Genomic DNA, 17,006 nt, shown 5'->3' on the forward strand with positions numbered 1-17,006 from the left:
TCAGCGGAACAAATTTGTGCATCACTCGCAACAACTGCTCCTTAAACAGTCTCAATATGTCTGTTGTGCCCTTGCTGTGGAACAATTGCTCTCAATCTCTACTTTCCAACTCCTGTCTTATAGCGTCATAATTTCCTTTTCCCCAATTAAATATCTTTCCATGGTAACACTCCTTTCCCTATGGTAAATGTGAGGCAGTTGTGGTGACTGTCACCATCGTTTCTCCTACTGCGAGATCTGACACCTGTCTTGGCTCATTGCCAAGCACCAAATCCAAAATGGCCTCTCCCCTCGTCGACCTGTATACATATTGAGTAAGGAAACCCTCTTGAATTCACCTGACAAAAATGGCTCCAACCAAACCATCTGCACTTAGGAGGTTCCAGTCAATATTGGGAAAGTTGAAGTCACCCATAACAACAACCCTGCTACATCTGCATTTTTCCAAACTCTGCCTGCCTATGAGTTCTTCAATCTCTCTACAGCTATTAGGGGGTTCTGTAGTAAACCCCCAATGAGGTGGCTGCTCCTTTGCTGTTCCTACCTTCTACCCATACTGACTCAGTAGACAAACCTTCCTTTACAACCTTTGTTTCTGTAGCTGTGATGTACTCTCTAATTAGCAATGCTACATCCTCTCCTTCTTTTTCCACCCTCCCTGTTCTTTTTAAATGTTCTAAACCCTGGAACATCTAGCAACCATTCCTGCACCTGTGAAACCCATATTCCCTTTGTGGCCACAGCATCATAGTCCTAAGTACTGATCCATGCTCTAAGTTCATCACTCTTATTTCTAATACTTCTTTTGTTAAAGCAGACACCCTATAACCAATCCCTGTGTTTCATTAAATGAAAAACCTTCCTGATAGATTCACTACATCCTGTCCCTGTTCCATCTACAACTAAGTCCCTCTCAGATGTATAGCTCTGATTCCCAACCCCCTGCCAAACCGATTTAAACCCTCCCGAACCACACCAGCAAATCTCCCACCCAGGATATTTGTGCCCCTTCAGTTCAGTGCAACCTTCTTGTACAGGTCCCACCCTCCCCAGAAGGAACCCCAATGGTCTAAGTATCTGAAGTCCTCCCTCCTGCACCAGCCTCACAGCCACGCGTTAAGCTGCACTCATTGACTATTCTTCACCTCACTATCTCGTGCACCGGTAGCAAACCTGAGATCACTACTCTACTCGTCCTGGTCTTCAGCTTCCAACCTAGCCCTCTGTAGCCACTTTTCAGATCCTCAATTCCTTTCCTGGCTATATCATTGGTGCCAATATGTACCATGACTTCTGGCTACTCACTCTCCCCTTTCAGAATCCTGTAAACCTGATCGGTGACACCCTGGACCCTGGCACCAGGGAGGCAACATACCTTCCAAGATTCCCGTTCCTGATCAAAAAAGTCTCCTGTCAATCTGTCTCTAACTATTCAATCCCCTACCACTAGCACTTTTTTATTCTGCCCCCTTCCCTCCTAAGCCAAAGTGCCAGGTTCAGTGCCAGAGACCTGACAACTAAGGTTTTCCCCGGTAGGCCGTCCCCACCAGCTGTATCCAAAACTGTATACTTATTGCAGAGGGGAATGGCCACAGGGGATCCCTGCTCTGTTTATTGGTTCCCTTTCCTCCCCTTGACTGTACCCCAGCTGTCCTTATCCTGTGTCTGAGGAGTGACCACCTCCCTGTACATTCTCTCAATTTCCCCCTCAGCCTCCCCCAGATGATCCGCAGTTCATCCAGCTCCAGTTCCAGTACCCTAACTCGGTTTTCGAGGAGCTGGAGTTGGGTGCACTTTCTGCAAATGTTGACGGCAGAGACATGTGTCGTGTCTCTCACCTGCCACATTCTGCAGGAGGAACATGCAACTGCCCTATCAGCCATACCCCGCTAATCTGAAAGCCCACACAGCACTAAACAAGGAAGAGGAGAAAAATAGATAAAACCTGAAAACTTACCGAGTTTACAGACTCTTAGTAAGGTTAGAAGAGGTGGGTAGGAGGGACACCCTATAGTGTAGGGTCTCTGGTTTAGATCTCAACCGCTTATAAACTTCCCAACAGCCCTTGCTTCTCTCCACCCTCTCTTCTTGCCGGTCTGTTTAAATAGAGGCCCAACTCCCGAGGTAAGTATTTTTAAGTGGGAAAAACTGACCTACCCGGCAGCCCTCACTTCTTCCGCCCTCTCTCCTTGCCGATCTGTTCAAAAATGCTGGAATAGCCCCAGCTTCTCCAAACTATCCACAAAACTGAAGCTCATTAGCACTTTCTCTGTGCCATTTCCAGTGCTTTCAAAACTTAGACCAGCAAAGCAGATTGTCACCACTTCTACAGATATGTAAATAGTAACAGAACGTGGGACCATGGTTTCAGAGAAAGGGGGAGGCCATCTTGGACAGAAATAAGGAGAAATTTCATGTATCTGTATACTGCAATTCCTTACGTCCTTATGATGCTTCTTACAAATTTGTACAAGTCCCATTAATCTCTTCTGCAAGCCTCACACACTCTTTGTCAATTCCCCATCCTGGAGACTACAGGTACATTCAAGTCACAGGTTAATCATTTGGTTTGGCAATTAAGAGGATTAAGGGACATGGACTAATTCAGAAAGATGGACTTAACGTAGACAATGTTATGTGTTTGAACTGGCCTGAAGGGCCAACTAGTCTAGTGCAGCTCCTAGCTCTTATGTCCTTATGAGGTGCCCTGTGCTACTTTTTACAAGTTTCACAATTCTTCCTAATAGCTTTGACAAATCTCATTCACTCCTCTAATTTCATATCAACTTTTATCAGGATTTTAAATCATTAACAAACATGGTGAGCCAATTGTTTATGCAATCTCAAGGAAATTATTTTTTTGTCTTACTCTTAGCTTCTGATGACTTGAATGCTTGTCTCAATGGGAAAAATCATGTTTTGTCAAGGGGATGCAGTGAATTCCTTGCTGGATAAACTTTATATCTACTGATTTCAAAAATAATTGCCTTTTCATTTTCTATGTCAAGTTTGTTTTTGAAAGACTGTTTACACAACAGCGTAGGAATCTCACTGGTGAATAAATCAGTACTTACAAAATAGCTCACTCCAGCTATTTTCCATGGTCTTACAACTCTCAAGTATCCTCAAAGTGTTGTCACTACCAAATCTAAAGCAAATTGTACATCCCTTAGTCATGCACCAATCTTCCTACGTGGTGAATCAAGATAGCATTTTGACAAATGTGTCTCACCATTTATTTTTTGAAGTATAAGCAGTATGTATTTCCACATAATTGAAGTATCAATGATCAACACATTCATCACAGCATTAAACTCCTTGGGACCAACATCATTTGTTTGGATCCATCAATAATTATCTTCTTCATTGTGTTCATTGTAAATCAATGTCTCTTTGCTTTGGGTAGTATTGGAGGAGGGACTGACTATTTAAAATGGCAGCTGATGCGCCAATGAAGCAGTTTACTTTGTTTTATATGGTGATGAACTTCTTGTTGGAGCACAAAGTCACACTGAAAGGACCTACTAACACTTCCTCAGAACTTCCTGGAATTGATTTTCCCAGTGCTGTGTTGTTATTTTGTCTTCTGCTGCAATAGCCAGATATACAAAAGATATAGAGTTCAAATGCCTTTTAAATGGAGTTAGTGTACCTGCCTTAAACACTTCCACTGGCATCTCATTCCATATGCATACCATCCTCTGTGCAAAAAAAATTGCACCTTGATTTTACTTTCCAAAATGTGACACCTCACATTAATCTATATTTATCTCCATTTGCCAATTCTCAGCCTACTTCCCCAGCTGACCAAGGTGCTGCTGCAATTTCTGATAACCTTTCTCATTGCCTATTTTAGTGTCATCTGCAAACTTACTAATCACGTCTTGTACATTCCCATCCAAATCATTGATACAGATAACAAATAGCAATGGGCCCGGCATTGACCGGAGGCAGTCCACACGTCACAGGCCTCTTGTCCGACAAGCATCCTTCAGTGTTACCCTCTGCTTCCTAGCATCAAGCCAATTGTGTATCCAATTTGCCAGCTCCCCCTGGATTCCATGTGATTTAATCTTCATCTCCATTATGCAATCTTTAATCCTTCCAGTACATTGATGCCAGTGTACAGTATTTGAGTTATCTCGAAACCAGGCAATCATTGATAAATCTAACATTCGTAAAACTACAGAATGCCTCATTTTCCAGGAAAGCTAAAAGAAATGACTACTTGCACAGGAATTTTGATCAGGCAGCCAACATCTAATCCAACAGACTTTCTTTATCCAACAGCCGAATGTCAATTAGGACCATACTTTCGCACAACACAGTAAGCATAACAGTGCTGTCAAGCAGGAATTGCGAAATTGGACTTTGTCATGGAACTTTACAATTTGTATAAAAGGTTGACATTCTTCCAGGGAATACACATCTGTTTTCTGAAATCGAGCAAAATGTCTAATTTTTCAGATACACTCTACTCTGCTATAACATGGTAGTTGCATTCCCCTGTGACCTCATGTTAAAGAAAAATCGTGCAATAGATATAACCTGGCCTCCGGGGGAAAAAAGGGTTGGGGCAGACCACCAATAATATCAGTAAAAGTCAAAACAAAAATAGTAGTTAGCCCAACATAAATGATAGCACAGTCTAAGTACATTTTAAAATCATATATTTTAATGAAATACTACAGTAAATTTAACACTTTAAGGGTTTCTGCCTTTTCTGAGTTAAAGTACAGAACTGTATTAAGACAGGGGCTCAGCATCACCAATACTTTCAGGTGCAGTCCTGGATATAGAGTTATGACAAATGAAAATATTTAGTCAGAATTGGACGGCTATGGTTCATTGTCCTCAGACCATTTCTTGGGGATTGGCTTAAAAAAGGCATCTAGTTTTTGCTGCTTTGCCACCTTTCTTCTTTCATGAAGAAGCTGTTCATAGGGTGCCAGATATGACTTCATGCCATTTACCGCTATCCTGCTGTGTTCTGCATCGTAGTCATTGGCTTCTAAAAGCTGCAACTGCTTCTCAACTTCCCTCAAGACAGAAGACAAAGGAGAAGTGGAAAGTTCTCATGCTGCTGCATCCTGGACTTCATCAACTTCACCTCAAGCTTTAATTTCCCTAGCAACAACAAGTTGTTGTTGATAAGCTGTGAAGAGGTCTTCACGATGGGACTCAAGCAACTCCTCGATATCCTCAGTCTCTACTTCTTCAAATCCAACTTGCTTTGCAAGAGTGACGCAATGTTCTTTGATTGCTGGCAGCTCCACTGACGGCTCAACCCTTTAAAACATGAAGAAAATCTGGGACGAGCTTCCGCCAAACTACAAGCAACCAGTCCTTACTGACATCACCCCAGGCCTCCACAACGATGTCAATAGCATTCTTGATGTCAAAGCTCTTCCAATATTGAAGATCACTGTCCTCATTATGCCCCTCAATAGCTGCAATCAGCCTCCTGGATGTGCACCTTAAATAATAAGCTTTAATAGATGCTATTGCACTCTGATAGCCCTTTGATGTTTTCAGAAAGCTCACCAATGGCAGGAGAATGGTTTGGCGCATTGTCTAGAATGAGGAGAATCTTGAAATCCAAATTTTTTTATCCTACAATAATTTATAAAAACATCCTCAAGAGCATCACAAATAAGGTCAGAAAATATTTCCCTGTCATCCAACGTCTTTTACTAGACCTGAAGGAAATACCGAGAATGGACTTAAGAAAACTTTCAAGGCTTGTGGGTTGGCAGAGTGATACACCACCAAACGCTTAATCTTTAAGTCTCCACCAGCATTGGCACCCAACAATACAGTCGCACAATTCTCTGCGACCTTAAACTTGGAGTGTGTGCTTCATTCTTAGAAATGTGGATTCTGGATGTTAATCGCTTCCAGTATTAACCTGTCTCATCCAAATTGAAGATTTGATCTAAGGTGCATCCTTCTTCCTCAATCAAATTTTTCACCATGGGAGGAAATGACAGCACATGTTCCATGTCTGCACTGGCAGCTTCGAAACATAACTTCTCATTATGAAAAGAGTAGTGGCTCTTTAAATCCAGTAAACCAGCCACAAATAGCACTGAAGGCAGGCACATCTGCAGGATTTTCAGCATTTTGCCTTAGGTCGTCATAAATTGATAAGGCTTTCTGTTTTATGGTGAGAAAGGTGGTCCCAGATCACTTTTTCAATTGATCGTCCAATCAAACACATGGAAGCCGCTCCATCTCCTCAAGTTCCTTTGTTCAGGATCTCACAGGATCACACAATAGCCAATGGGAGTTCGCTTTTGAAAAAACCTGTTTCCCAATTCACTAATTGCCTTACAGCCAAAACATTTTGACGACACTTTTGTTACAGGTGAACAACTTGTACTTTTCATTTTACTTCTTGGAGAAAATGATAATATCAAGGCAATATTTTGCTTTCCATTTGGTAGGAGAGTACATCTGGTCACATCTAGTTCACTCTTCCATTGGTCATACGTTTCAGACTTCAAGCACATCAGAGAGTAACCATACCACAACAAACTTACTTTTGATCATTTCCACAGTGGCTAATTGGATTGGACTTACGTGTGAAATAAAATGAAAGGTTTCCAACCTCCCCTTAGGCAACGATTATCTGGCCATATACTAACTAAGGTAGCTAGTTGTGAAGGGTAGAAATGGTACCTAATACTTCCAAACTTACATTTTCACTTAGAGACAAACTGACCTTTCCAAACTCAACCATCATTGTTTCAGCTTGATCCTATATATACACGTGTGATTCTCCAGTTAATGCCCGCCAAGTGAATACTATAATATACTCAACTGATATAAAATTAACCATTTTTACTGCAGAAGTAATGTCCTGCTGATAAAATACATAAAAGTGCATCAACTAGCCACAAAACGACATGATCCTCTCTCACTAGTATCCTTACATAGAGATGAGAAAGGACACCACTTCGACTGGGACAACATATCCATTCTAGGACAGGCCAAACAGAGACACACACAAGAATTCCTAGAAGCGTGGCATTCCAACCGGAATTCTATCAACAAACACATCAAGTTAGACCTCATCTACCACACCCTGAGAAACAGAACAGAAAATGACATCACCACAGGAAATGATGTCACCACAGAAAATGATACCACCAACCCAAAGAAACCCAAACATACAAACAGAAAGCAGGAATTATCAACAGTGCTTCGCCTGGAGGCCCACTGAAGATATTATCTAGTAGGATGATGAAATGTCTGGAAATGAACCTTCCAGCTCAGCGAGCAAAACTACATCCAGAACCTCAACCTGAGCTACAAATCTTCTCAAAACTCGCTAATACAAATAAGTAATGTGATAAATTAATTGCAGTGTTGGTGTGATGCCAGGTATGTAGGATGTGTGCCCCAGATACTGACGGATCATATCAAACAGGATAGCCCTTTGGCTATTCACAACAAGCAAGGTGCCGACTGTACCCAACCAGCCCATGCTTGCAAACCTCACAACATTCTGCAATTAGACAACATTTGCTGGAAAATCCTAAATTGGCAGGGCATTATGCTGATCACTAATGTAGGATTGTCAATTGGGCTTAGAGTGTGGAACACTTAAGTGTCCCACACACTATATACATGAATATACAGGGCTGTGTTCTTTGCAGACAAATATAACATTTACATTCACTGCATCTATTTCAACGCAACAAAATAGGAGACATTAGGCTTCATTTCTTCGGGTAGTGACCTGATTAATTAGAGTCAAGCTACATGATTTAAAACTTAAGCAAAGCCTGTCTGTTAACTAACAATCAGCATTAATTGGTGCATTCTCCATTGCAATATTGAATCAGAGTCCACATGACAACCAATCAGCACTCCCCTCTCCTGCAATATAAGATTGTAAGTTTTTCCCTTGAATTTGTATTCTTGTGAATTTTCCTTATGAGAGCAAGGCAAAAAGCTTGGACAAAATATGTCTCTTTTCAGTAATACTAATATCAAATTGACAATCCATGTATCTTCAACAAGGTAAAAACAATGACTGCAGATGCTGAAAATCAAATACTGGATTAGTGGTGCTGGAAGAGCACAGCAGTTCAGGCAGCATCCAATGAGCAGCGAAATCAACGTTTCGGGCAAAAGCCCTTCATCAGGAATAAAGGCAGTGAGCCTGAAGCATGGAGAGATAAGCTAGAGGAGGGTGGGGGTGGGGAGAGAGTAGCATAGAGTACAATGGGTGAGTGGGGGAGGAGATGAAGGTGATAGGTCAAGGAGGAGAGGGTGGAGTGAATAGGTGGAAAAGAAGATAGGCAGGTCGGACAAGTCAAGGAGACAGTAACTGAGCTGCAAGTTTGAAACTAGGATGAGGTGGGGGAAGGGGAAATGAGGAAGCTGTTGAAGTCCACATTGATGCCCTGGGGTTGAAGTTTTCCGAGGCGGAAGATGAGGCGTTCTTCCTCCAGGCGTCGGGTGGTGAGGGAGCGGTGGTGAAGGAGGCCCAGGACCTCCATGTCCTCGGCAGAGTGGGAGGGGGAGTTGAAATGTTGGGCCACGGGGCGGTTTGGTTGATTGGTGCGGGTGTCTCGGAGATGTTCCTTAAAGCGCTCTGCTAGGAGGCGCCCAGTCTCCCCAATGTAGAGGAGACCACATCGGGAGCAACGGATACAATAAATGATATTGGTGGATCCTCATGCACGGTTGCCTTCATTGGTCAAAACATTGAGTATAGGAATTAGGACATCATGTTGCAGCTGTACAGAATCAGAAGTCACATGACACCAGATTATAGCCCAACAGGTTTATTTGGAATCATAAACTTTCGCAGCGTAGCCCCTTTGGCAGGTGAAGTGAGAGGGAAGCAGACAGACACAGAGTTTATAGGCAGAGAGATCAACGACAGGGAGATCAAAAGATCACACAAATGGTGTGAGTGGATTGTTGAATAAGTATTCTCTGCAGGTGACCAAGGGTGTTAGACAGTGTGAGTAAAGTGTCAATGGCTGAATAACAACCAAAGGGATGACCTATAATCAGATTAACTGCAGCAGAGAGATAATTATAAAGAAATAGGAATAAGGTGGTGCTGGAGCCAAACCAAATGACTGGAATAACATGGAATGAAGCAGAAGCTACTGGAAAAGCCCAGCATGTCTGGCAGCATCTGTGAAGAAAACAGAGGAAGAGTCACCGGACCCAAAATGTTAACTCAGATGTTTCTTCACAGATACCACCAGACCTGCTGAGTGCCCCCCAGGCAACTCCTGCCCTTGCTCCTGATTTACAGCATCCACAGTTCTTTCAGTTTTTATTTGCCTAGAATAACATGACAGGTATAAGAGTTGCATATCGGGGTCTAATCAAAGTAACAAGCAATCCAAAACTGCAGAAACTATTTAAGGTAGAGAGATCATAACAATTTACCAAAATGCTACAAAGTTAAAGATCAAACAACACCAGGTTATAGTCCAACAGGTTTATTTGGATGCATTAGCTTTTCAGAGCGCTGCTCCTTCATCAGGTGGTTGTGACGAAGGAGCAGTGCTCCGAAAGCTAGTGCTTCCAAATAAACCTGTTGGACTATAACCTGGTGCTGTTTGACTTTTAACTTTGTCCAGTTCAACACCGGCCTCCTCAAAATTGTATCAAGCTGATGGTGTCAAAACAGGGCAGTAAGGAAGATTTTACAGATACAGAGCACTGTGGCGGGGCCACATGTTGCGCAATATGATCCCAAGATCATGGTTGAGGCCGTCTTCATGAGTACGGAACTTGGCTATCAGTTTCCGCTCAGTGATCTTGTGTTGTTGTGTCTCTTGAAGGCCGCCTGGGAAGCTGAACATGCTTGACTGCTGAAGTGTTCCCAGATTGGGATGGAACATTCCTGTCTGGCGATTGTGGTGTGATATCCATTCATCTGTTGTTGCAATGTCTGCATGGTCTCATCAATATATTAAGACTTGGGGCATCCTTGTCTGCAGTGTATGCACTAAACAATACTGACCAAGTCAAATGAGTATCAGCTGTGTTTGTGGTGGGTGGTGTCCCCATGTGTGATGGTAGCATCCATGTCAATGATCTGACGTGTCTTGCAGAGGTTACCATGGCAGTTTGTGTGGTGTTGTGATTGATGTTGTTCTGAAGGCTGGGTAGTTTGCTGCGAATGATGGTCAGTTTAAGGTTTGGCAGTTGGTTGAAGGCGAGAAGTGGAGGCGTAGGGATGATCTTGGAAAGATGCACATCATCATTGATGACATATTAAAGGCTGCAAAGAAAATGGTGTAGTCTCTCTGCTCCAGGGAAGTACTGGACGATGAAGGGTACTCTATCATTCGTATCCTGTAGCTGTCTTCTGAGGAGGTCATTGCAGTTTTTTGATGCAGCACATCGGAACTGACGATCAATGAGTTGAGTACCATATCCTGTTCTTATAAAGGCATCCTTCAAAATGTTTGCATGTCTGTCACAATCCTCCTCATCTGAGCAGATACTGCATAGGAGTAGGGCTTGTTCGTAGGGGATGGCTTCTTTCATATGTTTAGGGTGGAAGCTGGAGAAGTGCACGATCGTGAGGTTATCTGTGGGCTTGTGGTAGAGTGAGGTACTGAGGTGTCCGTCCTTGATGGAGATGAGTGTGTCCAAGAATGAGACTAACTTAGAAGCTGGGCGGCACGGTGGCACAGTGGTTAGCACTGCTGCCTCACAGCGCCAGAGACCCGGGTTCAATTCCCGCCTCAGACTGACTGTGTGGAGTTTGCACATTCTCCCCGTGTCTGCGTGGGTTTCCTCCGGGTGCTCTGGTTTCCTCCCACAGTCCAAAGATGTGCAGATCAGGTGAATTGGCCATGCTAAATTGCCCGTAGTGTTAGGTAAGGGGTAGATGTAGGGGTATTGGTGGGTTGCGCTTCGGCGGGGCGGTGTGGACTTGTTGGGCCGAAGGGCCTGTTTCCACACTGTAAGTAATCTAATCTAATCTAAAGTAGCCCATGGTAAGTCTGATAGGAGGATGAAACATGTTGATATCATTATGTAGTTGTTTCAGTGATTTCTCACCATGAGTCCAAAGGAAGAAAATGTCGTCAATGTATCTGGTGTATAGTGTTGGTGGAAGGTCATGCACAGTGAAGAGGTCTTGCTTGAACTTGTGCATGAAAATGCTGGTGTAGTGGGGTGCAAATATGGTGCCCGTGGCTGTTCGGTTTGTCTGGATAAAAAACTGGTTGTCAAAGGTGAAGATGTGGTCAAGGATGAAGCAGGTGAGTTGTAGGATGGTGCCTGGAGATTGGCAGTTGTTAGTATTGAATACTGAGGCTGTTGCAGTGATGACGTCATTGTGGGGGATGTCGGTGTAGAGTGCTGAAACGTCCATTGTGACAAGAAATGTTCCTGGTTCGACTAGTCCGTGGGTGCTGAATTTCTGTAAGAAATGTGTAGTGTTGCGACAGAAGCTGGGGGTAACTTGTACAATGGGTTTCAAGATGCCCTCAACATAGCCAGAGAGGTTCTCACACAGGGTCCCATTGTCTGATACGATGGGACGTCCAGGTGTGTTGGCTTTGTATAGCTTCAAAAGGCAGTAGAAGTCTCCTATGGGAAAAGTACATTGGATGAGAGTGTATAGGATACTCTGAAGGTGTGGATCAAAGGTCTCGATCAGTCTGTTCAGTTGACGGGTGTGTTCCTTGGTCGGATCAGCAGGTAGTTGTCTGTAGTATTCCTGATTGTTCAGTTGTCAGTCTGCTTCTTTGCAGTAGTCCATTCTATTCTGCATGATGATGGCACCTTCTTTGTCTGCTAGTTTGATGACAATGTTGCAATTGGTTTTGAGAGCATGGATGGTGTTGCTTTGGTGATGTTCTGCACTACCTTGTGGCCCCTCAAAGATCAGCAAGGCGGCCCTTGTGTGGAGCCACAGAAAATAGGGGAGATACTAAATGAATATTTTGCATCAGTATTTACTGTGGAAAAGAATATGGAAGATATAGATTGTAGGGAAATAGGTGGAGACATCTTGTAAAATGCCCAGATTACAGAGGAGGAAGTGCTGGATGTCTTGAAATGGTTAAAAATGGATAAATCCCCAGGACCTGATCAGGTGTACCCAAGAACTCTGTGGGAAGCTAAAGAAGTGATTGCTGGGCCTCTTGCTGAGATATTTGTATCATCGATAGTCACAGGTGAGGTGCCGGAAGACTGGAGGTTGGCAGACGTGGTGCCACTATTTAAGAAGGGCGGTAAAGACAAGCCAGGGAACTATAGACCAGTGAGCCTGACCTTGGTGGTGGGCAAATTGTTGGAGGGAATCCTGAGGGACAGCATGTACATGTATTTGGAAAGGCAAGGACTGATTAGGGATAGTCAACATGGCTTTGTGCGTGGGAAATCATGTCTCACAAACTTGATTGAGTTTTTTGAAGAAGTAACAAAGAAGATTGATGAGGGCAGAGCAGTAGATGTGATCTATATGGACTTCAGTAAGGCGTTCGACAAGGTTTCCCATGGGAGACTGATTAGCAAGGTTAGATCTCATGAATACAGGGTGAACTAGCCATTTGGATACAGAACTGGCTCAAAGGTAGAAGACAGAGGGTGGTGGTGGAGGGTTGGTTTTCAGACTGGAGGCCTGTGACCAGTGGAGTACCACGAGGATTGGTGCTGGGTCCTCTACTTTTTGTCATTTACATAAATGATTGGATGCGAGCATAAGAGGTACAGTTAGTAAGTTTGCAGATGACACTAAAATTGGAGGTGTAGTAGACAGCGAAGAAGGTTACCTCAGATTACAACAGGATCTCGACCAGATGGGTCAATGGGCTGAAAAGTGGCAGATGGAGTTTAATTCAGATAAATGCGAGGTGCTGCATTTTGAGAAAGCGAATCTTAGCAGGACTTATACACTTAATGGTAAGGTCCTAGGGAGTGTTGCTGAACAAAGAGACCTTGGAGTGCAGGATTATAGCTCCTTGAAAGTGGGGTCGCAGGTAGATAAGATAGTGAGGAAGGTGTTTGGTATGCTTTCCTTTCTTGGTCCATGGTCAGAGTATTGAGTACAGGAGTTGGGAGGTCATGTTGCGGCTGTACAGGACATTGGTTAGGCCACTGTTGGAATATTGCATGTAATTCTGGTCTCCTTCCTATCGGAAAGATGTTGTGAAACTTGAAAGGGTTCAGAAAAGATTTACAAGGATGTTGCCAGGGTGGGAGGATCTGAGCTACAGGGAGAGGCTGAACAGGCTGGGGCTGTTTTCCCTGGAGTGTCGGAGGCTGAGGAGTGACCTTATAGAGGTTTACAAAATTATGAGGGGCATGGATAGGGTAAATAGGCAAAGTCTTTTCCCTGGGGTCAGGGAGTCCAGAAATAGAGGGCATAGGTTTAGGGTGAGAGGGGAAAGATATAAAAGAGACCTAAGGGGCAACTTTTTCACACAGAGGGTGGTACGTGTATGGAATGAGCTGCCACAGGATGTGGTGGAGGCTGGTACAATTGCAACATTTAAGAGGCATTTGGAAGGGTATATGAATAGGAAGGGTTTGGAGGGATATGGGCCGGGTGCTGGCAGGTGGGACTAGATTGGGTTGGGATATCTGGTCGACATAGACAGGTTGGACTGAAGGGTCTGTTTCCAAGTTGGATATCTCTATGACTCTATGAGTGCAGCTGATGAATTTGGCTTTAATGCATTTCCTGATGGCTTGACCATACATGTCGAGCTTGGGGCAACTGCCTTCTGAAGGAGTCCAATTCAACTCTTTCTTCTTTGGTCACTGCACCACAAATGTCTCTGTCGACTGTTCCAGTTCATAGGCTGTTTCACTGGGCTTGTTGCTGACATCTTGGGGTTGATGGAAGAATTCGCAGAGCCTCTTTCGTCTGATAAATTCCTCTGTGTCTGCCGCCAGAGCAATGGTGTCCATTTCGGCAGTGCGGCAGAAATTGAGCCCTCGACTGAGAACTTGGATTTAGTCTGGTTGAAGGGTGTGGTCAGACATGTTGATGATGGATTTCCCTGTGGTGGTACCGGTTTCAAACGTGGTACCGGGAAGGCTTGTTACTGCTGGTCGTGATGCCAAGTTTCTCCAATTTCTTGTTCTTGGTGTGCGTGTAGGTGGTGTACTTCTGTTGTCTCATCTGCTTGGCAGTGTCTCATAGCTGGTTTACTCTCTCTTTGGATTCTATCTCCACCTCTCACTTACTCCTTACCTCCATCTACCCTCCACCACACATCACCCCCCCCCCCCCACCACACCCCCACCCCCCCCCAACCCCCACCCTATCTTTTGCATAAAAAAACAAACTTTTTCCTTGCTATCATCAGTTCGGAAGTAGGGTCGCTGGACCAAAAACATTAACTCTGATTTCTCTCCACAGATGCTGCCACAACTGCTGAGCTTTTCCAGGAATTTCTGTTTTTGACCTTAAAAGTGTAACCACTTTAGTTAAGTCTTCCTAATATTTCTTGCTGTGGTCGACAGTCTACTTATTGATTATTCTTCTGTGAAGCACGAAAAGTGCTTTAATTACCCATCACTTCCAGAGACAGATCAGTTGGGTATTAAATTAGATAGGGTTTTTGCTCTCAACTGGCTGAGGTAGTTGTAAAATTTAGCAGAAATAGGGAAAGAAGGTGCCAACGTACATTTGCAGTGACTTTTTATGGTGACTGTGCTGATAGAACATTTTAAGATGTTTAACTTATGATTGAGCTTTGTGGTCAAATTTGAACAAACTGTTGACCCTTGAAACATTCCAGGAAATGAAAATATGTGGAAACATTTTATGTGCAATGCAGTCATCGAACAGGAAAGTTCTCACAAGCACATGACTGAACAGTTCTGTAATATACCACTCACTGGCGATAGACGTTTGTCTCCAAATGTAAATACAAATAAATTCATCTGAAGCCGTACTGACAGACTTGTAAATCCTGTTAAATTGTAACCTTCTCAAGCACCTGCAGATCACTTTAGCTGAGTGCTTTCCTTGATTAGCACCCCATTGCTCAGACACATATCAAACCACTTAATGGAAAAACCTTTCCATTACACTTCAGCCTGAAAGCATTCATAAGAAAAAATAAAGGAAACACATTTTCTATATTTAGCAAAAAGGATTTCTTACAATCTACACTCTGTGCAGAATTTATGAGTGCTGATATTTTCAATTGACACTACTCTACATTACAGACGAAGCAAGAAATACAGGTTTAACAGTATTAAAGTTGTGATTTTGGAGAAGATTATTTTCAGTTTGGGTATTTCTGGCATTCAACGTACACCCTGGTTCAAAGTTAACAAAACATTTTCAAAATCATTAAAATAAGAGCATTAACAAATGACAACATGATTCAATGTCTTTATAATTTTCCCCTTAGATTGCCTCAAATTCATGTCTAACAATTATATATGAGGCTGACAGCATGATTTGCAATGTTCTGTTTAACTTTAAAAGAATTTATGACTACACCACTATAAAAGTGGCAAAAATAGTCACAGTTTCTTACCTTGAAACCAGCTCTCACTCAGTTCTTTGCCAGGCTTCGATATGTCAGTTGTGATTAATGCTGCAGTAACTCGTCCTCCATTAAACACAATTATCTTCAATAAGAGAATCTGCAATTACAAATAATCACAAAAGAAACACTCAAAATTTTCACTTGAATGTTTTAAAGAGATGCTGCTGCAGATGTTACTATTCTGTAAAACGTAACTCCACAGCTAAAAAAAAGTAACAGCAGAAAACAGACTGACAATAAATTGGAAATATAAAAGGATGGAAGTCAGGAATTGGTTCATAAGGTCTTCATTCGAACATAATTTGGAAAAAAAAGTTGCTATTTGGATGAGATCTCATTTAACGAAAATGAGTCATGATTGAACAGTAAAACCTTCTCCCTAATTTACGTTCTCCAACATGCCCGACACACTGCGGCGCAAATTGTGGCACTAGGAAGTGCCACAGATAAGTTTATTTTTAAAATATTGTTTGCATTCCATCATTATGAATTTCCTGATAACCTACAGGCGAGTAGGCTTCCAGGACGCCCCATTTTTTATGAGTTTTTTTTGTGGTAGTATGTGGTGATAGGAAGAGTGGCAGTGAGACTGTGTATTGTTTATCCCTTCATTGCGAGAGCCAAAGCATTAATGGTAGAACAGATCGGACAGGGAGTGCCCGCAGCCTGCATATCACTCATCACCCATCCATCATTGCTCAAACTCAGCATGATGCTGAACTCTCTGCATTGCTGACCCTGCAGACCTTCTTTGACAAGAAAAAGTATGTCGTAAAAACAAATTCTCGACAATAGTGTAGTTCAACCTTACATCCCAGCCCACTCTTGGCTCTAAATTTTTTTATCACGTCAATCAGAAAAATACAGAATGCTGAGGCTCAAAAAGCATTTCAGTTGTAATTACTACAATAAAAAAAAATCACCTGTAATTCCAGCACTCTAAGTGAACGATGCAGCAGTTTTACAGAGTTTATCACATTATTAATCTAAAGCATTCTGCATTTTAGTCAATCAAAAAAAATAGCAAAGGGACATTTGTGAAGGTGTGAAAACTGTGAACATTTTTACAGCATCTATCCTCGTCATTCCCTAACAGCTGACCTAAGGAGTGGTTTTTATTCGCAGGACGCAACAAACGATGCACTCAAGAATCCTCCTACGAGGTGACTCAAGTCACACCAGATATTGGGTCTTACAGGCTTCTGGTTCACCCCACTTTACATATATATTTAAAAACATATATTTTTCAGTGACTAATTCCAGTAATCCCTTTAAGGACTGCTGGTTTAGTCTCATGCATCCTGACTCAGCTGAATAGAATACTCTAATCTAAAGAGTTCAACACTTGACTCAGGTATTGGCTGAAATGCACTATTTACTACATTTGCAAAGTGGGCAATATAACCATAGAAACGAGATAGTATAGAAAGAGACCATTCAGCACATCACATCTATGCTGGCTAAATAAACTATTCGAATCCCATTTTCCAACATGGA

At 42.7% G+C, this 17,006-nt stretch overlaps 1 protein-coding gene across 23 annotated transcripts in view; it reads right to left on the reverse strand.

The window, feature by feature from the left end:
- Positions 1-17,006, reverse strand: part of sulf1 (sulfatase 1) — a 403,560-nt gene that overhangs the window by 254,528 nt on the left and 132,026 nt on the right. For all 23 annotated transcript variants that reach the window (XM_072571458.1, XM_072571453.1, XM_072571452.1 and 20 more), the window contains one exon: positions 15,498-15,606. The gene's annotated coding sequence lies outside the window, so the exon portion shown is untranslated. The remainder of the gene's footprint in view (positions 1-15,497; positions 15,607-17,006) is intronic.

Source organism: Chiloscyllium punctatum, chromosome 5 (genome assembly GCF_047496795.1).
Source record: "Chiloscyllium punctatum isolate Juve2018m chromosome 5, sChiPun1.3, whole genome shotgun sequence".
Taxonomy (NCBI): Eukaryota; Metazoa; Chordata; class Chondrichthyes; order Orectolobiformes; family Hemiscylliidae; genus Chiloscyllium; species Chiloscyllium punctatum.